The sequence below is a fragment of the Myotis davidii genome, unplaced genomic scaffold (assembly GCF_000327345.1).
Source record: "Myotis davidii unplaced genomic scaffold, ASM32734v1 scaffold430, whole genome shotgun sequence".
Lineage (NCBI taxonomy): Eukaryota > Metazoa > Chordata > Mammalia > Chiroptera > Vespertilionidae > Myotis > Myotis davidii.
Window position 1 is genome coordinate 1,370,902 of NW_006285247.1, and position 12,887 is coordinate 1,383,788.

Sequence of the window (12,887 nt, forward strand, 5' to 3'; positions counted from 1 at the left end):
CTGGCTTTCTCTCTGGCTCCGTCTTTGCTTCTTTTTCTCTGCGTATCTCACTGGCCTTGCTTCTCAGTTTCTGTCTCTTGGCCTCTGTCTGCAATGGCTTGTCTTTTTCCTTCCTCCTTTTTTTCTTTCCCTCTGTTTTTTGTTTATTTTCTTCTTTGTATCTTTTTTTTTGTTAAATATGTATTTTATTGATCTTTACAGAGAGGAAGGGGAGAGGGATAGAGATTTAGAAATATCAATGAGAGAAACATCCATCAGCTGCCTCCTGCACACCCGCTACTGGGGATGTGCCTGCAACCAAGGTACATACCCTTGACCGTAATTGAACCTGGGACCCTTCAGTCCACAGGCCGACGCTCTATCCACTAAGCCACACCGGTCAGGGCATATCATAATTTTTAATTTCCTTTGTGTTAGTTGTTTTTCCTTTGTCATAGTAGTTGTTCCTTTTTCACAGTAGCCTGCTACAATATTCTCAAGCAACTTTCTAAGGATGATGTTACTTAGAATTTTTAGCATGCCCTTTTATGTTCCTTTATCTGTCTTTTCTCTAGAATCAATTTTTAGTTTGTTCATCCTGGACCTTTTCTTTAGAGTTGTTGAATTCCCTCAAGTATCTGGTGATTCTTGGTTTTCTATTCACATCTATGTTTGAAGGATAGGTTCATTAGTAGCTATTTCATTTAAGTTTTTATTTCAGCTGTGAGTGATCTATTTCCCTTACAGGCTCCTTTGGAACTCTGTGAGTGGGGACATTGACTGCAGACTTCCCTGAAAGTAGCTCGGAGGAGGTAGAGAGCAGATTTAGGACGGTTTTCCTCCCCACTCAGGCCTTCGCCCATCCCCAAAAGCCATAATAAGGAGACCTTTACTTCCATACAGCCACAGTTGACAGGTTACTTCCCGCTTGCTTTTCTCACAAGCCATTACATGCCAGCAGGTGCCCTCCCCAGACATATTTCCTTCCTTAACTATCATAACGTCTGCCTCCTCTCTTGTTTGCCAGTACTGATAAGTGTGTTTTATCCCACCCACTCCCTCCATTCCCTACAGTGCCATAAAGTTGGAGGGAAGAAAGAGGTCTGTTGTTCAGAGGGTAGTTTAAAGATGAATAACCCTTGCCCTGGCCAGTGTTGCTCAGTGGGTTGGGCATAGTCCCATGAACCAAAAGTTTGCTGATTTGATTCCGGGTCAGTGCACATACCCAGATTGTGGGCTCCATCCCCAGTAGGGGGCATGCAGGAGGCAGCCAATTTATGTTTCACTCTCACATTGGTGTTTCTCCCTCTCCCTTCCTCTCTTTCTTAAAAAAAATGCAATAAAAACATCTTTAAAAAAATTAATAACCCTGATGACTGCTTCACAACCCCCTACTATTTTTTCTGTTTGCTTCCTCTGAGCTAGAAAATTCTCTGCTCCTACCCTTAAAGTAATTTTATCTTAAAAGTGTTTGGAGTGTGTTAATACTCTGCTTTGAGTCCTCTGTTAGTCAGATCCCAAGTGCTTTCTATCCATATTTTTATCATAACTTCTGCCTCCTCTCTTGTTTGCCGGTGCTGATAAGGACTTACTAATTTTTAAAGCTATCTTTCTTGTCTTTTAAAGGATTTATGGTTGAAGGGCAGGCATATGTTTGTGCTTAGTTCTCTATCTTGATTTGCTTCCTCCTTGTCCATATTATCTCTCCTCTTGATAATGAAATTTCTGACAACAAAGTGCGCTGCTGGAATATGGCTTCTTTTTTAATTAAAATAATTGCATTTAATAACAAGTGCCAGGCACTTATATATATTATTGATTTGAAACCTCACAACAATCCTGTGACTGAGGCATCAAAATCTACATTCGGTCAGTGAGGAAGCCCAAACTCAGGAGATTAATTGAGTTAATTGATGTCATACCCAGAATAAGAAATAGACTTAAAGGCTGACTCCAAAGGCCATTTCATACTTCCATACACTGTTCAGAAATTTCTGTTATATTTGTTTATCTTTACTTCCTCCATTAATATATAAGTTTCTTGAAAGTAGGGGCACTGGCTGTAGTTTTTTTATTTCATTTTTATTGTGAGGTTCCTGATAATCCTATATAATAAAACCCTAATATGCAAATCGACCAGTAGCTATGACTTACACTGACCACCAGGGTATATAGACACTCAACGCAGGAGCTGCCCCCTGGTGGTCAGTACGTTGCCATGGGGGAGCGCTACTCAGCTAGAAGCTAGGCTCACAGCTGGCAAGCGCAGCAGCAGGCAGACATCCCCCGAGGGGTCCCAGACTGTGAGAGGGCGCAGGCCGGGCTGAGGAAACCCCCCCACCCCCACCGCAGTGCACGAATGTCGTGCACTGGACCTCTAGTGTTCTATAAGCAGCAATCTGTTTAAATTTTGTAAACCAACTAGGTAAAGAAGTTAATTACAATTATGTTATTATCATGCACATAATTACATATTAGAGTGGTACAAATGCTTTATTTGAGGTCTTTACATGTTTTATTATGTCCACTGAAATGAATCACCCCCACCCCAGTGCACGAATGTCGTGCACTGGACCTCTAGTGTTCTATAAGCAGCAATCTGTTTAAATTTTGTAAACCAACTAGGTAAAGAAGTTAATTACAATTATGTTATTATCATGCACATAATTACATATTAGAGTGGTACAAATGCTTTATTTGAGGTCTTTACATGTTTTATTATGTCCACTGAAATGAAAGATTGGGTTGCAAATCAAAATTAAAACTGGAGGAAAGGTCAAAGTTCAGCTTCTGGCTAGAGTTGTTATGGCAACTCTCTGAGCAATAAGTCCACCTAAACAGAAGGCAGAACAAGAGGAAATACCACTGACCTCTAATATTAGCTCTAGCTAAATGTTTTTCTTTTTATTTCTCCAGTGTTGCAATATGTTGAGATTCCTAGAATTATAATTCTGTCCTGTATTCCACTATATTCACCGTCATATTATTCTCTTTAAGCCTGCCCCAGGAAGAGGCAACTTTCTGGGGAACAGAATTACATCAACATTCCTAAGGATGGGACCACCTGAGTTTGTTCATTTTGAACTCATTTGTTTCATTCATTCAACAAATATTCACTGAGCACCTATGACATTGGCTGCATAATAAAACCAGCTGGTAATTTTTTCAAAATGCTATGACCAGATTTCACCCCGAGAGCAGTGGAGCCTAGGCCCATGTATTTTTAAAGCTCCTCACCTCAGGCAATAATGATGCATATGAAGGTTGAAAAACCACTGATCCATGATATATTACAAACTGTGCTAACCACTGAGGATACAAGTAAAAATAATAATTGCTAATATGTATTGAGTGGATATTACATGTCAAGCACTGTTCTATGTGCCTTATATGTGTTAACCTATTTAATCCTCTCAACAACCCTAGAAGGTAGGTATTAATCCCATTTATAGATGAAGAAACTGAGGTCCAGAGAGGATAAGCAATTTTGTCAAGGTTATGGTATACACTTAGGAGCTGGTGGAGTCTGGCCACGGAGACCATGCACACTGTTCTACAGCCTCTCAGTACCATCACAGTGTAGTAAATAATGAAAAGACAGAAGATATGTACAATAACACCTAAAGTGGGAGGTGGGGGAAGGAGGAAGGGGCAGGAGGGCTTCCTGTAGGAGGCGGTATCTCAATTCAGGTACCACCTCCTACAGGAAGAATGGGACCCAGCAAGGAAAAGTGGGGGAAGAGCTTTTCAGATTCCTGCCTTCTTTGTCTTGCTAGACAACCTTCCTCCTCACCTCTCAGGAGTCCCTCCCCCCACTTTCCTAGTGAAAACATTGGAATGTCCACAATTACCCTTAATACGCCTAACATTTCAACTGGGAAGACTGAGCTCATGCACAATTACTCATGCAATCTTTCCTCCTGACAATAGGTTCTTCTGTGTGCTTCTCCCTCAAACATATAAAGCTCCACTCTGTTGTTTTCAAAAAAGCCTTTGTTGTAGGAACAATTCACAAACGTGTCAAACACACATTGGTTCTCTACCCCCCTCGCTTACCCCCTCACCTGATCCAGAGGCTAGAAAACAACCCCCTGGCTTGCCAGGGACCTGTGTCTGCTTGCCGACTCTGCCCAGATGGAAGCTCACACTGCATTTCACGTTGCTTCTTACCATGTAGGGCTCTAAGTTTTGAGTTTGAGGTTAACCTCCCGGAGCATGTAGCCACACCTGCCACCGCTGCCTGGCCTCAGGGGCGGGAACAGACTTTCTGTTGAGGAAAGGGAAATGCTCTGATGCTGCTAATTAACTGTGAGAGGAAAGGAGGCCCTTTCCAGACACCAAAAATACCAAGGAAGCACATTATAAAAGCAGCCTTTGAACAGCCAGCCCCACCAGTCAGTCGGCCGAGGCCGGGGGTGGAGGGAAAAATAACTCCTGCCGCCCGCAGGTCACTGTATCCCAAGTGGGCATGTCAGGAGGCCAGGCCCTGAGTGAGTGTCAGCTGGGAGACAGGAGTCTCAGGAACATGGTTGGAGTCTGGCTACTCTTCCTGGTTTGCGCAGTGGTCAGCAAACTCATTAGTCAACAGAGCCAAATATCAACAGTACAACGATTGAAATTTCTTTTGAGAGCCAAATTTTTTAAACTTAAACTATATAGTAGGTACATTGTTATTAACTTAATTAGGGTACTCCTAAGGCTTAGGAAGAGCCACACTCAAGGGGCCAAAGAGCTGCATGCGGCTCGCGAGCCGCAGTTTCCCGACCACAGGCTTAGGCAAACCACAGGAAGCTTCCTGAAGCTGGCATGCTTTTAGGAGACTTAAGAGTCTTTGCTAAAAAAGCCACAGGAGTACAGATCTGTTGAGGTGTGAGGTGGAGATTGCCTCAGAGTCTGGGTAATCTCACCGTAGCAGGTCCCTTGCCCATCCTGTGCTTATCAAACTGGGGGCTGATCCCCACATTAAGGACAGGGCTGTCTTAAATGTAGAGACGTGTCACTGTCTGCCCTGCCCAATTCCCTTGGGCTTGGCTGCTCCAGGCCTGAATAGAGTCTGCAGTGTCTGGGAGACTCGAGGTCCTGCGGTTGCTGTTGAGAGAAGAGTTGAGTTGCTACGAAAGTTGGATTTGGCCCCTGGCCGGGAATTGGAGGCTTTCCCAAACAGGAAAGCAGTAGGGCCATTTGGCTGGGACCCTAAGCTCAAGAGGCTTCAGAATTTGGCTGCGGATCAGTGTAAGGGAATGAGGTGGAACCTGGGGGTGGCCCCAAGGATTGAGGACCTTCGCATCTGAAAGCTGCCAGAGCCACACTGAGGTTCTTAGAGAGCCTGTTAACACAGTCTGCCTTATTTTACAGGGGCTGGGACAGATTCCCAAGACTTTAAATTGCCAAGACCAGGAAGTCGTGGTACTAGGATTTCATACCAGGCAAGTTTCCCAGTCTCTCACTCTAACATTTTTGCGTCTGGGCAGACAAGGGAAAATTCCTCCATCATTATATCACGTGCTCACGATCCTTGGCAGCCAAGTGTGTGGCGGCACATTGTTCTTTCCTTCCCTGCCTGCTGATACGGGTTCTCCTTAGAGATTCCTCAAGTGTCTGAGCCGGAAAGATTTTAGAAGCCATGCAGACCATTTCTTTGATTTGGCAGAAAAGGAAACAGAACCAGAGAGAAGACCGGCACAAAGGCACACAGCTAGTTAACGAAACCAGGTCTTCTGACAACCAGTCCAGGGCTTTTCCCAGAATACCACGCCCTAGATACCAAATAACATCTGTATTTCAGGAGCTCCTGCCCAGTCCATATTCTGTTTCCCATTTCACTCACTTCCATGCCTAGGGCCTTGAAGTAGACCTTGTAATGTGGTAAAAGGACTTTCTGAAAAGTTTCTATTATTTGGTATTTTGATGGAAAGGCAACATTAGATTAGAAAAAAAGAGGTTATCACAGCCAGAGGTTTCTAAAAGGAAATGCAGTTGGGCCAGAGTGGAAGAGCAAATTCCCCGACTGAGACCTGTTGCTCAAAGTTGTCCATGGACCAGAAGAATGGGTATCACCTGGGAGTCCCACCCAGACGTGCTGCATCAAAATCTGCATTTGCACAAGATCCCCAGATGACCCGAATACACACTAAAGTGGTCCTGCAAAAAGGCTTCCCCTCCAGTTCCTGCCCAAATGCTTCCCTTTCTTCCTCTTACTTCCCTCCGTTCCTGCACTCCGTGGTCCACTCCTAAATGTTGCTCTGTTCATCTAGTCATGCCTTTTCTTGACATTGAAAGCCATGGAGTGGGGGTGGAGGTGTTATCTTTTTAAAGGGGACTCGAATGGAAATTTTTTTAGAAAAATAAAATAGAGCCAATGTGAAAGAACTTGTGCAGTTCCAATGTCATGTTATTAATATAGAAGTATAAACATTTACGATGTTTATATTGGCTTGCTTGTAAAATCATCATCTTTGGTTATGGTTAGGAACTTGATGGCTTGGAAATTATCCTAAAAAACTCTGAGAACAAAAATATTTTTCCCCTCAACTCTATGGAAAATAAAAAAAATCTCCTTAAAAAAATCCCAATAACATCTCTTCCCCTACATTATTCTCTGCCACTATGCATTTCTTCCTCTTACCTCTCTCTCTTTCATTATTCCTAGTTCAGTTTCCTCATATCATTTTATTTAAAATATAATTTCTCTTATTATTCATTCCTAATAGAAAAATTAAGAAATAAAGAGGAAAAGAAAACACAACTAGAGCCCCATCGATGTAGAAACAACTGTGAACTTTTAATATAAAATTATCTCAAACCTTTTTATGCATATATTTATTTTTTTTAAATGGAATAATTCAGAACATAATAATTAGTACCTTCTTTTTTCCCTCTTTTTGTTATTCCTCACCCAAGGATATTTTTCCATTGATTTTTAGAGAGAGTGGGAGGGAAGGGGTGAGACAGAGCGAGAGAGAAACATCAATGTGAGAGAGAGACATCGATTGGTTGCTTCCTGAGCACACCCCAACCAGGGCCAGGGATCAAGCCTGTAAACCGAGGTATGTGCCCTTGTCAGGAATCGAACCCGGGACCCTTCAGACCCTACTGAGCCAAACTGGCTAGGTCAGTATCTACTTCCTTTTAAATGGAAGTATAAATTACTAATTTGTTTACATCTGTGAACATAAAAATGAACAGCATCATTTTTAATAAACTTTGCCAAATAGATAGTACCAGGATTGATTCTTTTAGACTATCATTTCCAGCCCCAGTTCTCTTCCCACCTTGTCAGAGGTAATTGCTATTACCAGTTTCTATGCATTTAATGCTTCTGTATGTAGCCAAAGGAAACAAATTACTGTTCGAGGTTGTCCTCTTGTCATTAGTTATTTTTCACATCAATGATATAATACAATACCTAACATTGTTCAAATTGCCTTCCCCACTAAGCAATCAGTCTTGGAGTGCTTTCTGTATTAATGCTTAGACTTTTAGCTGTTGCACAGTATCCTGTGTTATGAATATGCTATGGTTTATTTAGCATGTGTTGTATTAATTGACTGTTTTTATTTAGGCTGTTTCCATTTTTCCTCTCTTGTAGGAAGAATACATTTATCCATTGTTCTTTGTGTACATATGTCTCTAGAGTAGATTTAGAGAAGTGGCATTGCTGGATCGTAGGATCACCTGCTTCTTTCTATGAGTGAATGAAAGAAAAAACTCTTTTGAAGATACTGGAGGAAAGGGGATTAAAAGGAATAGATGTTTGTTTATTTGGGATTTAGATCCTCAGAACCTGAACTGGAGTCCCAGTTCTACCACTTAGTAGCCTAAAAAATGACCTCTTCTCCCCAATAGTTTGTCTTTGGCTTCCAGTATTATCTTGAGGTTTCCAGCTAAGGTAAGTAGGTGCAACTGAGAAAGAAAAAGACATACCAGGCTTTGGAAGGGACGGATAACACGCAGGTTTGGCTGAGTTTAAGATCTGCCTATTGCCCTGGCCAGTGTGGCTCAGTTGGTTGGAGCATAGTCCTGTACACCAAAAAGTGGTGGGTTCAGTTCTCTGTCAGGGCACATATCGAGTTTAATCCCCAGTTGGGGAGAGTGAGTGAGGAGAGAGAGAGAGAGAGAGAGAGAGAGAGATCTGCCTACTCTCTTATGGGAGGAAGAGTGCCTGTAGTGCAGAGTAGAGGGAAAGTCTTCTCCTTCTTCCCCTTTTCAGGACGCCTCACTCCCACTACAGCTCGGTGAATCCAGTTGTCAACTTGACTTTTGATACATGCACATGGGGTACAGAACATAGAATTTAAGTGCTGTAAGGATTTTAGTAGATGGTCTCTGCTCCTATGAAGGAGAACAGACATCCGTTCATGGAGAGATTCAAGCCAGACACTGTACCACCAAGTGCAACTTAGTGCCAGGCAAACTGAGTACCGTCAGGAGTACTGTTGAGTGAATATCAAGTCCTCTTCATCTTTCACGGGGTTACTGCCCCAGGTTTTTACTTGGCCTTCTCACCTATAATCTCTCCCTTTCAGCCCATTCAGTTGACTTCTGATAAACTAATCTCAAGACCACTTTCATGGTATTTTTAATCTTGCTCATTCCCTGGTAAACTTCCCTTCATCCTTTAAGACTCAGCTCAATAATGTTATGGTGGTAATCATTTGAATATATAAGTATATCAAATCAACATATGGTACATTTCATATTCACACATTGTTACATGTCAGTTACATCTCAATAAAGTTGGGGTGGGGGGAAAGACTCTGCTTAAACTGTTATTTTTACAACATGTATTGAGCACACACTTTGGGGCCAATCGCCTCTTCTAAAAATTTCCCCTAACCCTAGGCTCTGTGAGCTAATCCCTTCTTGTAATTCTTCTCTTATAATATATCCTACTTTACTGTGATTACTTATTTATTCTTCTGGTCTACCTATACCCCAAACCGTGGGCTCTTAATGTACAGGGCCTCTATCTTAGCCACCTCTGTACCCCAGCACCCAGTATTTACATGGTTGATGCTTGATAAATGTTTGCTCAACTCAAATAATGGATAAACAAACTTTCCAGAAATGTGTACACTGGTTTTCAACGTACTTTTAAAATTTGGAGGCTAATTCTTGCATAGAGGGAACAGAAACTATATTAGGTGGCTGGAGCAAAGGTGGCTTATCCTAGATCCTGAAAGGAGAAGTGGGCACCTGCCTAAAGCCCGTTGATCACTTCCTGTTGCCCTTAGGATCAAATTCAAATATTTTAACTTGACTTTCAAGGTTCCACATGGCCTGGAGGCAGCCTACCTCACCAGCATCCTTTCATACCTTTTTTCCTGGAGCCCCTTACACTCCAGGCACAGTCATTACTTTATTCCTCAAGGCATCAGACTTCCTCATCAATGATGACCCACACCCATTCCTCCCACCTCATCTAGGTAATTGCCACTCATCCTTCAGATCTCAGTTTAGCTGTCACTGCCTAGGGAGGCCTTCCCTCAGCCACACAGGAGCTTAGCTCAACCTACTGAGTGCTTGCATAATGCTCTGTATTCTTCCTTCATAACACTATTACTGCAACTTGATTATTAATTGTGTTTCACTCCTCACCTCCTAAGTCCAGACTACAAGGTCCTTGAGGACAAGATCTGCATATTTTCTTTCACTGCTTTATTGAAGGAGCTTTCCCTGCATTATTTTATTGTGTGACAGTCCTGTGAGATACATATCTTTGTTCCCTTATTTGACAAAGGAGATGTGTAATAGAGTCAAGTCTTGAGCATAGTTCAATCTGCACTATTGAAGGATTAAAAAGGTTTATTTATTTGGGATTTAGATCCTCAGGACCTGAACTGGAGTCCTACTTCTACCATTTAGTAGAAGTAGGTTTAGTAGAATTAGGTTTCTAATTCTGGGTGAATGTCCCCATCTGTATAACAGAGATATTATTTACCTTACCTAGCTCATAATTTTCCTTAGAGGAGCAAATGAAATAATATATATGACATGGCTGGTAGGCCATAATCCACTCTACAAATATAAGTGAAACAAACAGCATTTTCATCAGGTTCAAGTGGTAACGGCCGCTGCTTATCTGGTCTGCCCACTCTGAGTATCAGTTTTTTGAATAAAGTGGTCAGTTTGGAGATACTGCATCCAGATGCACCTGTATGTTATCTAGAGATAGTTGTTAGCCCAGACCTATATTGCCAACTAAAAGATTAATTTAGAAGAACATTCATCTTATAAGATGAGAACTATACATTTAGCTTTTACATAAATATAAGTAAAAAACAATAAATAATATGCAGTATTTCTGATATTTTACCTCTAGGCTTGCTTACTACGGAACTGATGACATGGTTAGGCAAATGCAGTTAATGATTAGCATTAATGTTTAAGAGCTTAGACTTTGGAGTCAGAGAAACATGGGTTCAATTTTCTCAGCTCTACCTTTATCACCAATGAGGCCTTGGGCAAGTTACTTAAATTCTCTAAGATTCTTTTCTACATCTTTAAAATGTATCTACCCCTCAGACTGTCGTAAGGATGAAAACAAATAATGTAAGTAAGTGCCTGGAACATAGGAAATGCTCTGTAAATGTACAGTGTTATTACCAACTCGGTCTCTTTTCTTTCCTGGCTTACTGATCCCTATACACCCATTTGTTCCATTTTTCTTCCATTCCACTTGGAATGAATACTTTCAGGTATCCCAGTCTTAACTACGAATGCCAGGAACTCTGCCTCTCAGTCTGCAACTGCGCCCAGGAAGCCAAACTTCTGTAAAGGGGAGTTTTCCTCCTGTGCACTCATTACCCTGAGAGAGAATTTTATTCTCTCTGGCTTTGGACAACAAAAGGATGTGCAATTTGGAGCCAAAGTAAAAAGGGAGTTTTACTGTTTAGTCATTCCATAGCTACTATCACATTGGCTATACAAGTGATGTGATTCATTATTAATTTTAAGACAGGAGCTTTTCTGTGATTTTGAAGTAGAAGTCAAAAATTCTCGCCAAGGCACTGTATTTTGGTTTGTGTCAGTGTTTTCACCTGAAATGCACTTACTGAGACCTTACTGTGTTCTCTTTTCTGGGAAGAAATACAAAGATGAATAAATTATCTTTCCCTCAGAGGAGCTTAAATACTACGAAGGACATAGACAAGGACACAAACAGTGGGAGTGAGCAAGTAGGGCAGGAAGGACGACCTGAGTGTGGCACCCTCTATTCTGGATGGGATTCATGTGTACAGGGTGGTGGAGCAAGGAAGTTAAAAGATCATGGTCACTGGAATGGGCCTTAAGCCTGGCACTTGGACCATTAAACTATCCTGAGCAAGCCACTTGCCCTCTCTGAGCCAATTTTCTCATGTGAAAAGGAGAATAATGCTTACCCCAGAAGATTGTTGTGAGGATCAACTGAGAGGCAGTACCTACCAAGCACCATGCTGGGCTAATAGTATATAATAAATATTAGTCACTATACTAGTAAATCTCACTATGCTTAATACACTAAGTCATAGACAGTATTAAAAGTCTTGTCAGGCCCTAACCGATTTGGCTCAGTGGATAGAGCTTCGGCCTGCGGACAGAAGGGTCCCAGGTTCTATTCCGGTCAAGGGCGTGTACCTTGGTTGCGGGCACATCCCCAGCAGGGGGTGTGCAGGAGGCAAGCTGATCGATGTTTCTCTCTCATCGATATTTCTAACTCTATCCTTCTCCCTTCCTCTCTGTAAAAAAATCAATAAAATATATTTTTAAGAAAAAGTCTTGTCAGCATATAGGGTGAGTGGAGGAGGCTTAATGAAAGAGATCTTAAGTTTCAGCAGCAAGGTGGACATGGAGCATCTTCTCAGCTATGCAAACAGGAACATTTGCTGAACATTTGCCACTTTTCTGACACAGATGATGACATCCTGTGGTCATTCCCCTCCCCTGGTGAGATCTTAGGTGGTGGTTTCATGCACACCCCACCCAACATGGTGGATTATCTGACGGTAACAGAGAAACAGGAAGATCAGTGGTTTCAAATTGAGCAAAGATACTACGTATTTTACAGTAAATAACTATTCCATTTTTATCAGTTCCTTGACCAAATGCTGAGAAAATTGTGATGTGAAATAATAAGGAAGTCAAGACACTGTTTTTGGAAGAACTGAAAGCCGCCTTGGTGTTGGGAGCCCATCCTGCCATCCCCAGCGTGCTGAATGAAATGGCAGCTGAAAAGGACTTGGTGGACAGATGGATGGAAGGAGGAAGGAAGCCAGCACCTTTCTTGATGAAGCTGCTGTTCTGCACGAGAATCTCTCATTTGATTTGACCAAGTTAGGGAAGTAATCCAGATTTAAATAAAATTACTGTGTAAAAGTTAACTCAGCCCATTTATTATGAAATCCCTTGATTCATGGGAAATATGGGGTTTCTAGGAGGAGGAAATGAGATAATTTGTGATATAATGGTTAGTATTCATAAGAAATACCACTATGGTTTTTCCTCTGTTTCTAAAAGCACTATTCTCATAAGGAAATTATAACACTTAAAGGCTTTATGGATATTGATATGGTTGTATCTATGTTAATTATGATGATGATCATAACAGTGGGTATCAATTTTAAGCTTCCAGTTTAGGTTATGGGGATCCCTGGGTTTCAATTCAAACTGTATGACTCTTGAAAAGACACTTATATTCCATCTTTTTAAGCTTTATAAAGGTAGAGGTATTCTCTATCATCTTCAATATGGTATCCTACCCAGAGTCCAGCACAGTGTCCAATACATGATTGGTGTTCCATTAATATTGTTGAAATACTTAACTCAACATTCATTATCTCTTTTAATATTCACAACAACCCTGAAAGCTCAATATTATTAGCTCTAGTTTGTGAACAATAAAGCTTACCTGCTTATTTCAAAGCTATTAC

The 12,887-nt window shown here is 41.5% G+C and overlaps 1 long non-coding RNA gene across 2 annotated transcripts in view; it reads left to right on the forward strand.

Annotated features, from left to right (window-relative positions):
- LOC107181845 overlaps positions 1–12,338 on the forward strand; it is a 71,466-nt gene extending 59,128 nt beyond the window's left edge. The window contains exons 1-2 of one of the 2 annotated variants that reach the window (XR_001512551.1): positions 9,943–10,530; positions 12,051–12,338. This is a non-coding gene — a long non-coding RNA (uncharacterized LOC107181845). Of the gene's footprint in view, positions 1–9,942; positions 10,531–12,050 lie in introns of those variants that run through there. The other variant, XR_001512550.1, reaches the window with a different exon arrangement.
- Positions 12,339–12,887: the final 549 nt, after the last annotated feature.